Source organism: Mustela lutreola, chromosome 3, assembly GCF_030435805.1.
Source record: "Mustela lutreola isolate mMusLut2 chromosome 3, mMusLut2.pri, whole genome shotgun sequence".
NCBI classification, from domain to species: domain Eukaryota; kingdom Metazoa; phylum Chordata; class Mammalia; order Carnivora; family Mustelidae; genus Mustela; species Mustela lutreola.
Genome location: NC_081292.1, coordinates 78,386,677 through 78,403,521, shown reverse-complemented (window position 1 = coordinate 78,403,521; position 16,845 = coordinate 78,386,677). Strand labels below are relative to the sequence as shown.

At 42.2% G+C, this 16,845-nt stretch overlaps 1 pseudogene; it reads right to left on the bottom strand.

Moving 5' to 3' along the window:
• Positions 1-300: 300 nt before the first annotated feature.
• Positions 301-1,183, bottom strand: LOC131828066 (heterogeneous nuclear ribonucleoprotein A1-like; annotated as a pseudogene).
• Positions 1,184-16,845: the final 15,662 nt, after the last annotated feature.

Sequence of the window (16,845 nt, the reverse complement as noted above, 5' to 3'; positions counted from 1 at the left end):
CAGGCAGAGAGAGAGGAGGAGACAGGCTCCCTGCTGAGGAGAGAGCCTGATGTGGGGCTCGATCCCAGGACCCTGGAATCATGACCTGAGCCGAAGGCAGAGGCCTTAACTCACTGAGCTACCCAGGAAGATTTTGATGTCGATCACTTTGTGTCTGACTGTAGGAAGCATGTCCAGCTGGAGGAACTAAGAGGAGATCTGGAACTCTACTATAAACTTCTTAAAATAGCCATGGTCGAGCTCATCAACAAGGATTATGCAGATTTTGTCAACCTTTCCACAAACTTGCTAAACCTGAAATTCACAAGTCCTACACACACACACACACACACACACTTTCTCTCTCCTTCATATATATTAAAAGGGCAGAGTTTTTAGAAACCTTTCAGTTGATTACCCCACCAACCCCACCAGAAACTTGAAGAAATTACCAATTTTATTAATAAAAGAACTAAACTTTTTGGAATACAAAAAAAAAACAAAAAAAACACAAAAAAACACCTTGACTGCCACCAAAGCCACGACGACCACTGAAGTTCCCTCCACGACAATAGTTGTCATTCCCACCAAAACCACCACTGAAGTTTCCAAAAGCACTTCGACTTCTTTGGCTGGATGAAGCACTAGCCATCTCTTGCTTATATAAGGCTTTCCTTACTTCACAGTCGTGGCCATTCATAGGGTGGTATTTTTGAGTGACAATCTTGTCTACGGAGTCATGGTCATCCAGTGCTACAAAAGCAAAACCCCTCTTTTTGCCACTGCCTAGGTTAGTCATGATCTTAGCCACTTCGATGTTTCCATACTGTCCAAAATAATCTCTTAGACGATGTTCTTCAGGGTCTTCTTTAATGTCACCAACAAAAATATTTTTCACAGTAAAGTGGGCACCAGGTCTTTGAGAACTTTCCCTCAAGACAGCCTTCTTTGGTTCCACAACTCTCCTACCCACCTCGTGTGGCCTTGCATTTATGGCTGCCCCTACCTCCTCCACAGGGACACCTGTGACAAACCCAAAGCCTATGGAGCCCGTGGTGGTTGGATCTCTCATTACCACACAGTCCGTAAGTTCCCCATTGCTCAAAACGGCCTCTCAGACTCTCATCAGTTGTTTCAAAGCCCACGCCTCCAAAGAAGAGCTTCTGCAGCTGTTCAGGCTCCTGGGAGACTCTGACTTAGACATGATGGCGGTGGAGGGGAGACTTTAATGATGCTTACTCAGAGGCATCCACGTGCAGAACATCAGTTTCCTTACCTTTAAGACGGGATGAATACCTTGCAAGACTGTTGGGCGTATTAAAGGAAATATTGTACCTGAAGCCCATATGTCCCTTACATTTGCCACTAAATCTGTACCATTTGGGTCGCTCATCTGCCATGTGAAAAGATCAACACACTGTCTTTCTCTGCGGCGTTGGGAGCCTGTTGCACATACACGCTGACCAATGGACTGAATTTCTGCCCTCAGCACTGTGTGCTGCCCCGGGCCGTGGTGCTCATCTGTGTGGAGGCTGAGCTGGGCTGGATGCCAAGCCTGTGCAGGCTCTGGTGGGGTACCTGGAGCTTCTGGTTGGCGCACTCCACTTGTCTGCTACTTTGTGGAGTCTCTGGAGGGGGGGTATCTTCAGCAAATTACCAGAAACAATGGGTAGTCCCTGATTCTGAATCTGGCCCCAGAATGTCCAGCCTTTCCTTTAGACTCTCAGGAGCTCTGCCCTTCCTGTCACTGTTCCCTCCTCTCCAGCTCCTCATGTCCGTGAGGCTGACTGATGAGTGCCGTGACCCAAAGTGTGGAAGGCATCTTATGCATGTGTGTTCGTTTGGGGTTCCTGTAAAATAAAAATCAGGAGACAGAATAGACGTGTTTGTTAATCTGTCATTCAACAAATACCGATCACTGCATGAGAGCTGAGGAGTCAGGGGTGGACGAGATAGGTTTGGTAAACACCTTTACAGAACTTGCAGTCGAGGGGCAATAGATGTAATTAACACATATCTAACCAGGCACAGAGAATAATGTTCTACAACATCTAAGTGGGTTGGTGGGTGTGGCAGGGGGGTTCCTACAGGAAGGGTAAGGAGGGCTACCTGATAGAGTAGGGATGGAGAAATCCATACAGACAGACAGACAGACAGCATGTGTGCAGCCTGAGAGATGAGAGCAATCAATGTGTTTAAGCAAGTGGAAAAGTACTGTAGTGGGACAATGAGGCAGGGCTGACCTCTCAGTCTGTGCAGAAGGGAGTCTCTCCAGAGGGGAGAGAAGGGGTAGGAAGAAAAGTGCAGGTAGGTTTCTGTGGGCTGGGGGGGTTGAGGGTGGAGAGCCTGGGGAGTGGGGTGATGGAGCCAAGCACAGCCTCCATCAGACTGTGGTTACGGGGGTTGGGTTTCGGCTGATCCCTTTGTGGTGCTGGGACACAGAACTCATCCTAAAGAGCAAGTGAAGTTTCCTATTATTGCTCAAATTCAGCAGTCTTTGGCTTTCCTCCCTCAAAGCATGCTGGATGGAGATGTTTCCTTCTACCTTCACCGGCTTCTCCGCTGTCAGTTGTCTCCTCTCAGATTTCTCTGCTGTAAAGTTATAAGGAAAGCAGGTGCAGAAGGGGGAGGGGAACATTCCTCCAGCATGTTGCATTTCCTGTGTGTTTGCCAGTTAACAGGGTGCTTTTGGATACAGAAACTTTGATCTCACACGATGGAAGAAGATGAGTAGCTTTAAACGAGGAGATGATGGACTCTCCCCACACTGCTCTCTGGTTTCTTCAGGGACAGATGACACACACAGGTCTTGTGGACAGATTCCAGGGACATCTTGTTTGGTTTCAACCTCTAGGGTGGTTGTTTTTCATTTTGAATCCCATCACCTTTAAAAACCAAGTGCCATTCTATTTTTTTTAAAAAGCATTGCAAATGTACAATAGAACATAAATATTTAAAGTGCACAAAACATCCACGTGCAGGTTGGCAAGTAATGAATTAAACAACAGCCATAAAAATATCACCCGAGCTGAAATATAGGACATTGCTCCCCGGAATCCCCACACTTCTTCCCCTCAGGGAGGTAATGATATTTTTAAGTTTTTATTTATTTTATTATTTTTTTAGAGGGAGACCCTGCATGCAAGCTGGAAGGGGCAGAGGGAGAAGGAGAGAGAAATCTTAAGCAGGCTCCATGCTCAGCATGGAGCTGGTTGCGGGTCTTGGTCTCAAGACTCTGAGATCATGACCTCAGGGGAAAAAGAGTTGGACGCTTAACTGACTGAGCCATCCAGATGCCCCTCTTCATGGTATCTTTTGATGAACAAAATTAAAAATAGATTGATCTATATTTTCTGCATGAAGCTGTACTAATTGTTGAGTTTTCCCCTTTGACTTGGGGGCCTTTTTGTAATTCCAGTGCTGAATGTATTCGGTTACCCAGTAGGAGGTCCACGTTTTAGGAGTCTTGAGTGTCGGCTTCCAGGGATGGGCCTGGGTCGCAGAGCTCGTATCCCAATTTTTCCTTGTTTTTCCAGGGAAAATGCCCAGTGATGTCTTCTTGCTTCCTGAACAGTTGTGTGAAGGTGTCACACGCTAACTACAGGCTGTCCCTGGCCTCTCAGCTGCAGAGGGGCTGTTCTGGGTCTGGGAATACACCTCCCATGGCTTCTGTTGTTTGTCTCTCTAACTTGGGAAGACACCCATTTACCCTGGAGCATCTCTTAGTTTCCATTGCTAACTTGAGCTTGAATTAGGATCCCCTCGATGATCTTCCTTTTGTGCACCTTCTGTGCCTTTTAGCACTGCCCCATCACAATGCAGACAAACTTTAGTATCTTAGGAAGGGAGCGACTGTATTAGCACTCTCTCCTGTGTACTCTGTGAGGATCAGGGCAGCTGACTAAACCTCCGGAGCCTTTGCCCTTAGCCTACTGTGGACACTGAGTCAGAGTTTACTGATCTGGAAATTAACTCTGTAAAGTACTGTCAAGGTCATCAGTCTAATGAGTTCTGTTGGCTGACTGCATATTAGACAGGTCATGACTCAAGGGAGAACTTCTGCTTACTAACATTAACTCATAGTAGGATTTCTTGCCTAGCAGACAGGGGCTGGTAGAAACTTGAGGCTGGGTGGGAGAAATGAGGGACACTTGGAAATCTGCGAGGATAACCAGAGACCCTCAAAGCCAGGTGTGGATACTGGATAAAAGGTCATAATCAAATCCTCTGAGCAGTCTCTGCCTCGTGTCCCAGGAGAAACAGTGACTTCACATTTTTGGGGGACTTGCAAAGCCTGGCAAGGGCTAAGGGTGAGTTCCTTGTGTGGATTGGATGAACTTGAAGCAGCCACTGTGCGGGTTCTGTGTTGTTCACGCTGTTTATCTTTTAAAAATAGGGCAGTGGTTACACAGCTGAAGCTGTGAGCCTGCCCAGCTCCCCGCAGGACTCTGCCCGCTCCCAGGCTTGACAGCACTTCCTTCCTGACCTCGAGTGGCTTCCTGCTCTGGCCTTATCGCACACAAAACTTGACACTGCATTGGAATGCACTTCAGGTCCATACATGGAAATCTCTTGCTTTCTACACTTACAAACAACTGTCATCTACAAAACGCTTTCTTTATTTCCAGACTTACACTTTCTTTGCTCTGGGAGGGTAGGATTAACACAACTCCAGAAGACATTAAAAAAAATAACTTTCCATCTCCATCCTTCGTTGTCACCTAAAGTTTCACTCTTTTGTTTTATGAGCCAAGGAAATAAAAAGTAAGGATGGCATACATGTATATGTTGACAACAGAGACGTGCCAAGAAACTCTGCTGTTTATAGAGGTTTTGGAAAATGGCTTCCTACCTGTAGCGAATTACACTTCATTCAATTTTATTTTATTGTGTCTCCCACTTAGAGAAGGAGGGTAGGTAGTTTGCTTGTGAATATTATTATATGAATAAATAAACTCTCAGTCCTGCCATCTTTGGCTTCCCTTGCAAATGTTAAGTGTTTTTAATAATTACTAAGGCTTTTCTGTTTCTCATTATCTGAGATCTTCTAAAGTACTTCTTTCTTTCTCCCATAAAATTTCAAGGTGGATATGATATAATCCTCACACAGAAAAGTAAAATTGGGAAAGTCAAACCCACCGAAGATGAATGGGGCTCATACTATGTTTAAAGCTAAATTTTCCGAGCTATCTCATACTGACGAAGATACCAGTATGACTGGTATCATACTGATACCAGGAAGAGTATCCGGGAAATAGAGCTCCAACGGCTCTCTACTTTGCAATGCATTAAATAAAAGCTATTTTGAAAATCTCTGAAAATTTGGTGTGGTGCGGATCTGGACAATTCGAGGGAATTTAATGGAGGAGAAAAGGAGCTAAAAGAGGTGTCTGGGAGTGTCTTGGCATTCCAAATTCAACTGCTTTTCATGAGCTCATCAGCCTTCTTAAGATATTATGATCTTTTAGCCAGGCTGGGGTAATTTCCTCAGCTGTGATTAAAGAATGGGCTGGGCTGTGTCCTCAGAAGTCAGAGCCTTAATATTGGAAACATGAGCTCTCTTGGAGCCCTTCCTGATTTCATTTCAGAGGAATTCCCCTCCAGGAGCAGCTCTCACGATGGAAGGAGGCAGAGGATGGAGGAAGCCTTTCGAAGTTTATTTTTAATTTTATTTTTAATTTTGAAAGTTGAAGAGTCTTTCTTCCCCTACTTTGGAAACTAATTAAGGGCCGGGGAAGAGAGTTGGAAGTCTCTTCTTTAGGATGAGTGAACGAGACAAGCGAAGAGTACTCAGGTGATGCCCTCCTGAGTTATTTCCAAGTGAACACCACGTCAGTCATGTGAGGACTGTGAGGCAGCCTGGTGGACCCCGCAGGGTGGGCTGATGGGGACTTAGGGCTTCCACTGCTTCCTGAGGAACAAGGTACTTTAATTAAGCTGCTCAGTGTGCAAACTACCCTGTGGAATGCCATGAAGGAGCAGCTATGATAGAAAAGAACAGGGGCTGACTTCGGGGGGGAGTGTGAAGGGAGAGTTCTCTGGGGAGAGGCTGCCGGCCTGGCTGGGGAGGAGCGAAAGGCTGAGGGAAGAAGGCCTGCGGGTTCACAAGGCCCTGAAAGTGTGGCCAGGGCAGGAGTGAGGGGGGGAATTGGTCAGGTTGCTGGGCCTAGATCGTGCAAGTCGTTCTGGGTTATGGTAAGGGTTTTGGATTTTTTTTTTTTTTTTTTTAAATACAGTGAGAGTGTGCTGTGGAAGAGCAGTCTGAGGTAGGGTGGGGAGGGCAGTGGGGGAGGGAGAGGGAGAATCTCAAGCAGACCCCCGGCTGAGCACGCAGCCTGATGCACTGCTCCATCTTATGACCTTGAGATCATGAACTGAGCTGAAACCAGAATTTGGATGCTTAACCAACTAAGCCACACAGGTGCCCTGAGTTTTGGACTTTTTAAAACTGCAAAATATGCACACCATGTAATTTACCATTTTAACCACGCTTAAGATTATACAGTTCTTTGGCATTAAGTACATTCTTGTTGTGTGACCGTCACAACATCCATCTCCAGAACCTTTTTCATCTTTTGAAACTGAAACGCTAAATCCATCAAATACTACCTCCCCATTTGCCCCTCCCCCAGCCCCTGGCAGCCACCATCCTACTTTCTGTCTCGCTGACCGCTGACTACTCTAGGTATGAATCATGAAAGCAGATTCTGACAGTATCTGTCCTTTTGTGATTGGCACATTTCACTCAAGTGTTAGTTCTCAAGGTTCATCCGTGTTGTGGCATGTGTCATAATCTCCTTCCTTTATAAAGTTAACTCGTATACTCCATTGGATGTATGTTATACATTTTGTTCACCCGTTCATCTGTTGATGGACATTTGGCTTTCTTGAGTAATGCTGCCATGAATAGCTTTACAGTGTAGTGAGGCAAAACAGTGTGCAGCCGAATACAAATATCTGTTTGAGTCCCTGCTTTCAATTCTTTCGGGTATGCCCCAGAAGTGAAATTGCTGGACCATGTGGTATTCTATTTTTAGTTTTTTTTGAGAAACTGCAATTCTGTTCTCCACAGCAGCTGTAGCATTTATGTTCCCGCCAGCATGCAGAAGGATTTTAGTTGTTCCACATCCTTGCCAACATTTGTTATTTTGTTTTTGTTATTTTGAGTTTTTTTTTCCTTTTTGTTTTGTTTTGGTTTTAATGATAGTCATGGTAAGGGGTGTGAAGAGGAGCTTGGAATTCTTAAGTTAGAAGCCGTTGGATGATTTCAATAAGGGTGCAACACAGTCTTCTTTCTTTTTATTTTTTATAGTTTTTTTTTTTTTCATTTCCTTAAGTAATCTCTTTGTCCAGTGTGGGGCTTGAACTCATGACCCCGAGATCAAGCGTCACACGCTCTTCTGACTGAGCCAGCCAGACGCATTTCCCCCCTCCCCCCAGCTTTTAAAAAAATGATCCCTCTGGCAGCTTGATAGGGAACAAATCAGAGCAGAAGGAGAGAGTGACTGGTCACTCATTAAAAGAATGTTTTTGTGTCCAGGAAGGGGTGATGTTAGCAGCAGTTTTGAAGAGAGATATACTGGATTCAAGATATGTTTTAGAAGTAGTATTTACTGGTCTTGAAAATGGATTGCATGTAGGGGTGGCTGACAGAATGGGTGGGGGGGAATCAGTAATGGGTGGAGGTTTTTGGAATAAAGGACTGGATGGGTGGTGGTACTGTTTTCAAGATGAGGAAGACTGGGTGCGTTGGAGGGAAGAACACCAGGATTAGAAATCAAATGCCCAACAAATATTTAGTGGAAACCTCCAGAGACAGAAAATTGGATCGGTAACATGGAGATGGAGAAACCAACTCAGAAAGGTTAAGTAAGTAACTTAAAGGGACACAGCACAGAATGCAAGTGGTAGAGTCAAGATACAAACTCAGGACTGTCTGACTACAAACCCTGGCCTTATCCGTTCTGTGTCACCACCTTCCCGTCAGAGCAGATCTGGCTCCAGAAATTTCCACCAATGACTACATTTATCTACTTTGGAAAATCTCTGGTAATAAAAGGGAGACGCTACATCTAGTAATAAGTGTGAGGTTTAGAATGCTAAACTTGAATAGCTTTTGAGAATAAATAAAAAAACATATTTGAAATGTGATTTTAAAAAACAGCTGAATAGAAAAACTCAGAAATCATATTAACAGAGTGTGATAAATATAATTTCCTATTGTTAGAAAGCAAAGGACATTTTTAATCTTCTCCCAAAGACTCGAGTCAAGTTTGGTGTTTTTGTTTTTTAAAGTTTGTTTTCTTAGTACTCTCTATACCCACCATGGAGCTCAAACTCACAAGCCCAAGATCAAGAGTTGCATGCTCTACTGAAGGAGCCAGCCAGGTGACCTCAAGTCTGGTGTTGTAACCATGCTACACAAGAACCTAAGTCTCTAGTAATTTATCATGTACTTGACACAAATATTTGTGCAGATGAAACAATGCTAAAATGATAATCATGAAGGACCAGAAGGGAAGAGCATAAAGGTTAAGAACAGAGGTTCTGAAGTTAGACAGAGATGAGTCTGAACCCATTTTCCAGCTGTGTGTCCTTGGGCTGGTTCTGGACCCTCTCTTACCTTCAACTTCATCATCTCTACAAGGAAAAACACACGATACCTGGATCTGAGGGGCATTGTGGAGGGTTAGATTAGATAGTGCATGTAAGGGACTTAGTTAATAAAGATTTTAAAATCATTATTACAGTGACAGTTTACCTCTGGAGAAAGGTCGAACACCCTGAGAAAGGCTGGTTCAGTAATTTATCTTGTCAGTTTGAGAATGGGTGGGGATGACCACATTTGTAGTTAGAGGAAAAAATGGTGCTTCATTCCCAAATGTCCAGTTTTCTTGACAATTTAGTGACTTGGGGTGGGGGGAGTATTTATTTATTTATTTATTTAGCTCCACACCCAATGTGAAGCCCAACAAGGGGGCCTAAAGTCAACGACCCTGAGATCAAGACCGTAGCTGAGAATAGGGATTGGATGTCTAATGGACTGAGCCAACCCAGGAGCCCCTGAAGATTACATTTATAAGTAATCTCTACACTCAACGTGGTACTCAAACTCACAATCCCGAGATCAAGAGTATCACATTCCACCTACTGAGTCAGTCAGACGTTCCATCACAATTTGGCAACTTTTAATTATTGATATTTTTACAGGATTAAATTCATAACATTGAGAACAAGTGAGGAAAACTCTAAATTTTTTTTTCTACACATACTACCCAATAATTAATGACGTTCTGCAGCATCATCTAATAAGTTTATAGTTTTGAAGGCCTAGAATTCTTTTGGTCAGGACAGATGCCATGTTTTCTGGAATCTTCCTTCTGGGGGTTGGAGAAGTATAACACAAAAAAAGCATGGGATTTGGCTCTAGGCAGACCTTAGTTTGAACTCTAGCTCTGCTTCTTAGTTAGCTGTGTGACCCTAGGGAAGTTAGTTATGGGGATGATAATCTCTCTCATGACATGCTGTGAGCTGTATAAATTGCTTAGTTATAACTGAGTTTCTTTTAGGCTGATGATAAATGGTAACTATTGATAATGATAACTATAAATGGTAACTAATGATAATGGTAACTATTATTAATGGTAGGTATCTTTAATTTTTTTTTCTTTTCTCTTTTTTTCTTGTGCTATAGAAGATGCTTTTCTACCAGGTGAAAGGATACAGAAAAAAATCATTACTGAACACAGGCCATCAAAGTTCCCCTGGAGTCTCTGAGAAACCAGGGATGTCCTTCTCACTGTTGTGTCCACTTCCTAAAGTAACTCCATGACCATCTATAACTGTCTCAGATAGAGGCTACAGGTGGAAATAAATGAAGAGTTTAGCTTGTTTCTTACCATCATTCATGTTGTTGCTTTTTTGGCTCTTCTTGGCTTTTTAAGGGGTTTGCTTTTGAAAGACTATCACAACCAGAAGGTTCCCTTCTGTTCCCACAGAGATCACTCCATAGCATAGAGACTTTTCCTGAAGAAAAACATAAATGTTATTTTGCTCAACTGGTAAGAGCTTGACCTTTTCTGACTCTCTTCTCTAGGTCCCAGCTCGGTGTCTGGTTTTTGGATTAAAGAACAGAGATTAATGAAGTAGGAGTGATGTGGGTACTGATGGAGAGCAGCATGGTTGGAAGGGAAAGGTTAATGCTGCTTTTAAGGGCCAGAGGCTGGAGAGAGTAGGCACTGGTCTTCAAAGCAAATGGCAAGTTTGAAGTCATCAAGGGTGACTAGGTAGTTAGAAGTGGGGATGGGGCTTGTGCAGGTCCTCAAATTAGTAGGCACCATGGTGGTCATTTGCATGGTGGTGGGAGAGAGGTGAGCATGGCTGGAACCTCCCATGGGGTGGCACAGTATGGGTGAGCATTCAGAGAATGCTGGGGAGAGCAATTAGAGACTGGCTCCATTGTGGAGTTGGGAGAAGAAAAAGGCAGTAGCCACAGTAGCAGATGGGAGTCCCCAGAAGTACAAATCCACCCAGAAATTTACCATGTCCAAGAGATGCCAGGTCTGGGGGGTACTAGGAGGTTAGGAATGGAGGGCATGTAGTTGGTACTGGGAGCTGGTGACTCTTGAAGTACCTGCTTCAGATCCTGATGCTTCGTCCTCTAGTTCAAGGGAAACAGGACATCAAGTTGAAGGGCTGAAGTGGAGAAGAAAACCTTTACAATAGCCTTTTGTTTCAGTCTTTACTAGCAAATTAAATTTGACTAAATAATTATTTTTTGGACAATTTTCTAAAATTTAGATACTCTCTTGAGCAGATTATATAAAAATGGGATTTTTATAAATTGCAGAGATGTGCACAAAATACTGCTTATGCCAAGAAGACGTCAAAACTACCAAAATGTTTGAAAATCAGATTTCTTCCTTATGTTTTAACTTAACCTCACACACCTGAACTAAAACAGTTTTCAACAAACCTTTCGAGATCTTTTTGTATTTTTTGTTTAAAAATGTATTCTAGTTTTTATTTCAAAATAAATTTTCAAATTTATTTATTGAATTTGCAGTGCCTCTTAATTTTGCTGCATCTGGTGAGTGATAGCTTTTCTGTTTACTAATAATTGACTTTTTTTTAATGACTTTTTACAGACCTTATGGAGATGTCCAATGAAACTACCCTGGATGACATGGAGTTAAAGTCTATTAGTTATCAGTTTGCTCTCTGATAGAAAATTAAACTTTTGGGATAGCAAATTGATAATTAATAATTATATATATGTGGTATATATTCAAAGTTAAAATTAATATATGAAATATATGAAAGGGTCAAATACTCTAATTCACCAGTTCTCAGATTTTTAGATTTCATGAACTAGTAAAATTTAAGAAAACCAAAATATCCTGAGTTGTGGAGTGGGTTTGGTTAATGGGATGTATTGAGCACAAGTAGAAACAGGGCAGCTGACTTTATTTTACCAAGTGAGGGCATTTTCCCCCCCAAAAGCTCATTTATTATCACAATCAAAGAAAGATAATAATAATACAAAATTATGGGAATATGTAGAATATATATGTGTATATATATGTATATGTAAAATCTGCTCATACGTTATTCATGATACATGAGAAACCAGTAATAATGGAGTCTGACCTAGAGGACCAGGAGAGGCATCTCCTTTACACTGAATACATTTTTACGCTCTTTGAAGTTTACACCATATGCATTTAAAAAGAGATAAATGTAATTTTTAAAACTAGCTTTGTAAAAAATTTATTCCAGTGCCTTTGTTTTTCATTTTGCCTTGGATCAGTGCCAGCTGTGTCCTGAGACTGGCCCTCAGCTGCAAATTGGCTTTGGAGAATCTCCATCCTAATGCATTATCCAATCACCTTTAAATGAATAAGCTCCCAGGCAGGAGGGCAAGAGCTTCGGTTTATTTTAGTCCCTCCCTTTGAGAAAATGATACATTACGGAAACTATTAGCTCTTCAGAGATGAGTTGTTATTTCCAAGATTGAAGCAGAGATACACTATTTCAAAAGATTCACCTCTTTCCCTTTTCTCTCTCCTTGTTTATATTGATGGTAAGGTTCATATAAGGAAACCCAGCCTCACAGCATTTTCCTTTTGAGGGTGTTTGTAATGTTAGTGTGAGCCAGAATGCCCAAGTTTATTAATATGCACTACACATTGTGTTTATTTCTGTTTCATCAAGATTTTGCCAGATTACGGCCTGTCTGTGCCTGATAGTGGCTGTGTTTGTGTACGAGCACAGGGTCATCTGATAACGAATTGTCGCATCATGCGATTAAGTGATGTTTAAAATGGGTGTAAGCCAGAAGAGTTTGACTCCCCGCGCACTTTCAGAAGGTCCTATCAACAAAAGAGAGTTCAAGGTATCTTGGAAGAGGTCACTGATGACAACCAACGTCTTGATCATTCTGGACTTGTTCCTTCCTGCAGAGACACAATTAAAATAATGTTGTACAGTAGAAATTTTTCCTTGTTGGAGGAAGCATATTTTTTTTCCCCAGAGGTAAATCAATGTAAAATCGATCTCTCTTCCTAGACTAGAAAAACTACTTGTTCTGGAAATTCACTCCATGAATTGTGGAAGAGTTGGTGTTCTACTGCGTGCATCCATTCCCAAGTGCTGCTTAGCATGACTTTCCACGTCACGTCCCAGGCCACGTGGCAGGTGGGGGTGTGCTGTGGGGGCAAGGGTTCTGATGTATTTGAAGGAGCAGGAGGCTGGCTGAGGACATCGGCGTTATCGGCAACAAGCGGCGCAGAGGTCCAGGTTCGAACCTGCAATAAACGACCCTTGCTGATTGGCTTTGACTCACGTCTCTGGTGGTCTTTTAAGGTGGGGGTAATACTCTATTGGCATTTCATATTCACTTTTGTATCCCTGGTACACTTTGGTGACCCTCAGTAAGACTGGATGAATGTTGCAAATAAACCTGGGCACTAGACAGGAATGTTAACTAAAATGTAAAAGTTGACTTGTAATACCTATACTGTGTATATATTTGTACTGATATGTAATCAATCTGATTGATGAATACTATAATCATCTATAAAACTCAAGTAGTCTGGAAAGTATGGGAAGAAAGTTTTGTCTGAGAGCCAACACACAGGAACAACGTCACCCCACCCCCTACGATTGCTTTGTGCTCCAGGGAAAATTCCAAAATCAGTGTTTCTTTATTATTTTTTTGGCCTTGGGTTCTAGATCTCCTTGGGCTACTTTGAAACTTAAGAAAATGTGTAAAAGAAATGAATTTGTGTTTTCTTCCGTGAAGTCTGGTAATTTTAGTAATTCGTTGCCCTATGAGATACAAGGCAACTCTGTTTCCTCTGTGCTCTGTTTTTTCTTCCTTTCTTTCAAAATAACCTGCCATCTTTCCAAAATAAACACGAAGGGGAAATACATTAGTGAGTATGTAATCACCCAGATATCTGTAGCTGCATGCCTCTAAAAAAATAGTAAAAATAAGATAGCCATCAGAAGTTTATTCTGGTTTTACAAGACTTGTTAGCGTTCTTGTCTTTTCTTTTTAAGATGTTGAAAAAAAAATTTATGTTCATGGGAAAAGGTTGCCAAAGTGAACATCAAATAGCTTGTCTTTCCTAGAACTTATTGTCTCATAATCTTAAATTTCTGAGATTACAATTTTGGGTGAACATCATCAGAAGAATTGTTTCATGGATTTCTTTCTGATGATCTTAGGCAAAAACTGTGTAATAATGTAATTATGTTGTATGTTTTAATCATAAAATCCATATTTAACAGTCATTTTTAGATATCCTGAATTTAAAGGTACTTTTAGAATTCCTTTTAATCCTGAAGGGTTTATGATGTTTTTTAGAAAACTGGCTTGCTTAAAAGACTTCTTCCAATCCAATGAGTCTGGTGAATAATTTTAGTTTTTTTCTTTTAAGATTTTATTTATTTATATGACAGAGCGAGACACACCGAGAGAGGGAACACAAGCAGGGGGAGTGGGAGAGGCAGAAGCAGACTTCCCACAAAACAAGGAGTCCAATGTGGGGCTCGATCCTACGACCCTGGGATCATGACCTGGGCGGAAGGCAGATGCTTAACCACTGAGCCACCCATGCGCCCCTAATTTTAGTATTTTCAATTTATGTTTTGAAAAATACAATGATCACTCTCTTTTTCCTCCCCATTCTGCTCCTTTTATTCTTTCTCCTTTTTTTTTTTTTTTTAAGATTTTATTTATTTATTTGACAGACAGAGATCATAAGTAGGCAGAGAGGCAGGCAGAGAGAAAGGGGGAAGCAGGCTCCCCGCTGAGCAGAGAGCCAGATGTGGGGCTTGATCCCAGGACCTTGGGATCATGATTGTCCTGGGATCATGACATGAGCCGAAGGCAGAGACTTAACCCACTGAGCCACCCAGGTGCCCATCTTCTTCCTCCTTTTTTCTGCATCCTTTTCAACAAGTATTTATTTAGCATCTACTCTCAATATTGTGCAGTGGGAACTCAGAATTTTCATCTACTGCCCTTAGATCTTAATGCAAGAAGCTGAAGTAAGTGTCTAAGCCTGACTCCATTTTTATCACTACTGTGGCCAGAAACAGACCCTTAGAAGTATAATACATATTTTTTAATAAAGATCCTGTTCTTCTGGAGTTTGTGGTAAATTGTGGGGAGCTAAGCAAAACTGTGTACAACCTACAGATCTAAAGAGAGAGGGTTTACCAAACAATTTAACAGCATCATAAGATAACAGTGTTTACCCCTTAGGCAAGTCAATTGCTTTTGCCCAGAGGCATGCTTATGAGGCCTGCGGATGTTAATTACAAATCATTTTCATCTTGCCTCTATAGTCACGAGAAAGCTGACTTGCAAACAGACTTTAGTAACCATGTGAATCCCAAAGTTAAAAACCAAATTTAGGGGTGCCTGGGTGGCTCAGTGGGTTAAAGCCTCTGCCTTTGGCTCAGGTCATGATCCCAGGGTCCTGGGATCAAGCCCCATATTGGGCTCTCTGCTTAGCAGGGAGCCTGCTTCCTTCCTCTCTCTGCCTACTTGCAATCTCTCTCTATCAAATAAGTAAATAAAATCTTAAAAAAAATTAAAAAATTCTTCAGGCTAAAGTGGCTAGACCCCCAAATTTCAAATTACCCTGACAGTAACATAAAGTGTGTGTAGACTCTCCCTTCCTTTTCCATGTTGATTTCTTTCTATATGTTCCAAAGGGCCCACTGTTTACACCCTGTTAGTTAGTCCTCTGGCCAAGTCTCTGGAGGGAGAGCCCATGAGGGAAATCACAGTCAAGTTCCTCTGTGGGGGAGGGGGTCTGTTCTGGGGCTGGAGGCCTTGAGAATGGGATGGTGTTAGCCAACATTCCTAGTGGCTCTCTATCTGAAATGCATGATCCTTCCCACTGCAGGGCTAGGGCTTGACTGGGGTAGAGATGGGGTAGGAGGGACAGGTATTCTCTGTCCAGGACCTAGGAATTCTACATCATAGTCTTTTTTTTCTGAATAGTTGCAATGGCTCACCTGACCCAGCCCGTGGAATTGGCACAAAGCTGCCCAGTTCACAAAAGAGAAGGGAAGGAAGGAAGGAAGGAAAAAAGGAAGGCACAGCAGCACCTGTTTCTGTGTACATACGAGTGGACCCAGAGTCTGGAAGGTTTCCTGTGGATGGATGGCCAGTTGGGTTCCAACTCACCATGCTTGGGTTCCTTGGCTGCTCCTCGAGCCATCAGACTCAATCCCCAGGAAACAAGCTCATCCACAATCATCACCGCTTTAGTTCATGGATTCTGACTAATGCTCTTAGAGATAAGGAGGAAAAGCCCAGTCAAAACATGTAGCCACACTTCCTCCGGGCAGAGTTATGGAACATTTCTGACTGTACCTTGGAACTGGGCAAGCCAAAATACCTCATTTTAATTAGAGTAGGAGTGGTTGATATGGATGAAGCTAATTCTTTCTCCCTTAAATTGCCAAGTAGGGAACTTTCAGTGTTGGAATCAAAATCCCAGGCTAAGGAGGCAACCTGCCGGCATGAGCACTAGCTCTGAGACTTTGGGCTGGTTCCTACATGTGTGGCTCAGTGTTGGGAGACCTATAAAAACAGGGATCAGAATAGTGATTCTTCAAAAGGTTCTTAGGAGGTTCCTTTGCAGGATCAAATGAGTTAATATCTTTCTGTAAAGTGCTAACAACAATATTTGTATCTACATGGTTTTTTTTTGGTAAATTCTCACAATAACCTTGTGAAATAACTAACCAACAAATATTTTATGACAGCTGGGAAAGAATTGACTTTTTTTTCAGTTTTATTGAGTTATGATTGACAAGTAAATGTTGTATATCTTTAGATTGTACAGTGTCAGGTTTTTGGCCTGAACAATGTGATGGTTTAATAGATATATACATTATGAAATGGTTACCACAGTCAACATCCTCATCACCTCGACTAGTTACCATTTCTTTTGTGTGTGTGGTGAAAACAAGATCTGTTTTTTTTTTTTTAAAGATTTTATTTATTTATCTGAGAGAGAGAATATGAGAGAGAGAGAGAGAGAGAGAGAGAGAGCATGACGAGGGGAGTATCAGAGAGAGAAGCAGACTCCCTGCTCAGCATGGACCCTGATGTGGGACTCGGTCCTAGGACTCCAGGATCCTGATCTGAGCCTAAGACAGTTGCTTAACCAACTGAGCCATCCAGGCACCTTTAAGATCTACTCTTTCAATAAATTTCAGGTTAAAATACAGTATTATTAACTTTGGCCATCATGTACTTAAGCTTCCTAGAACTTTTTTTCCTTATAACTGAAAATTTGTACCCTTTGACCAACAACATCTCTGCATACTTCCTGACCT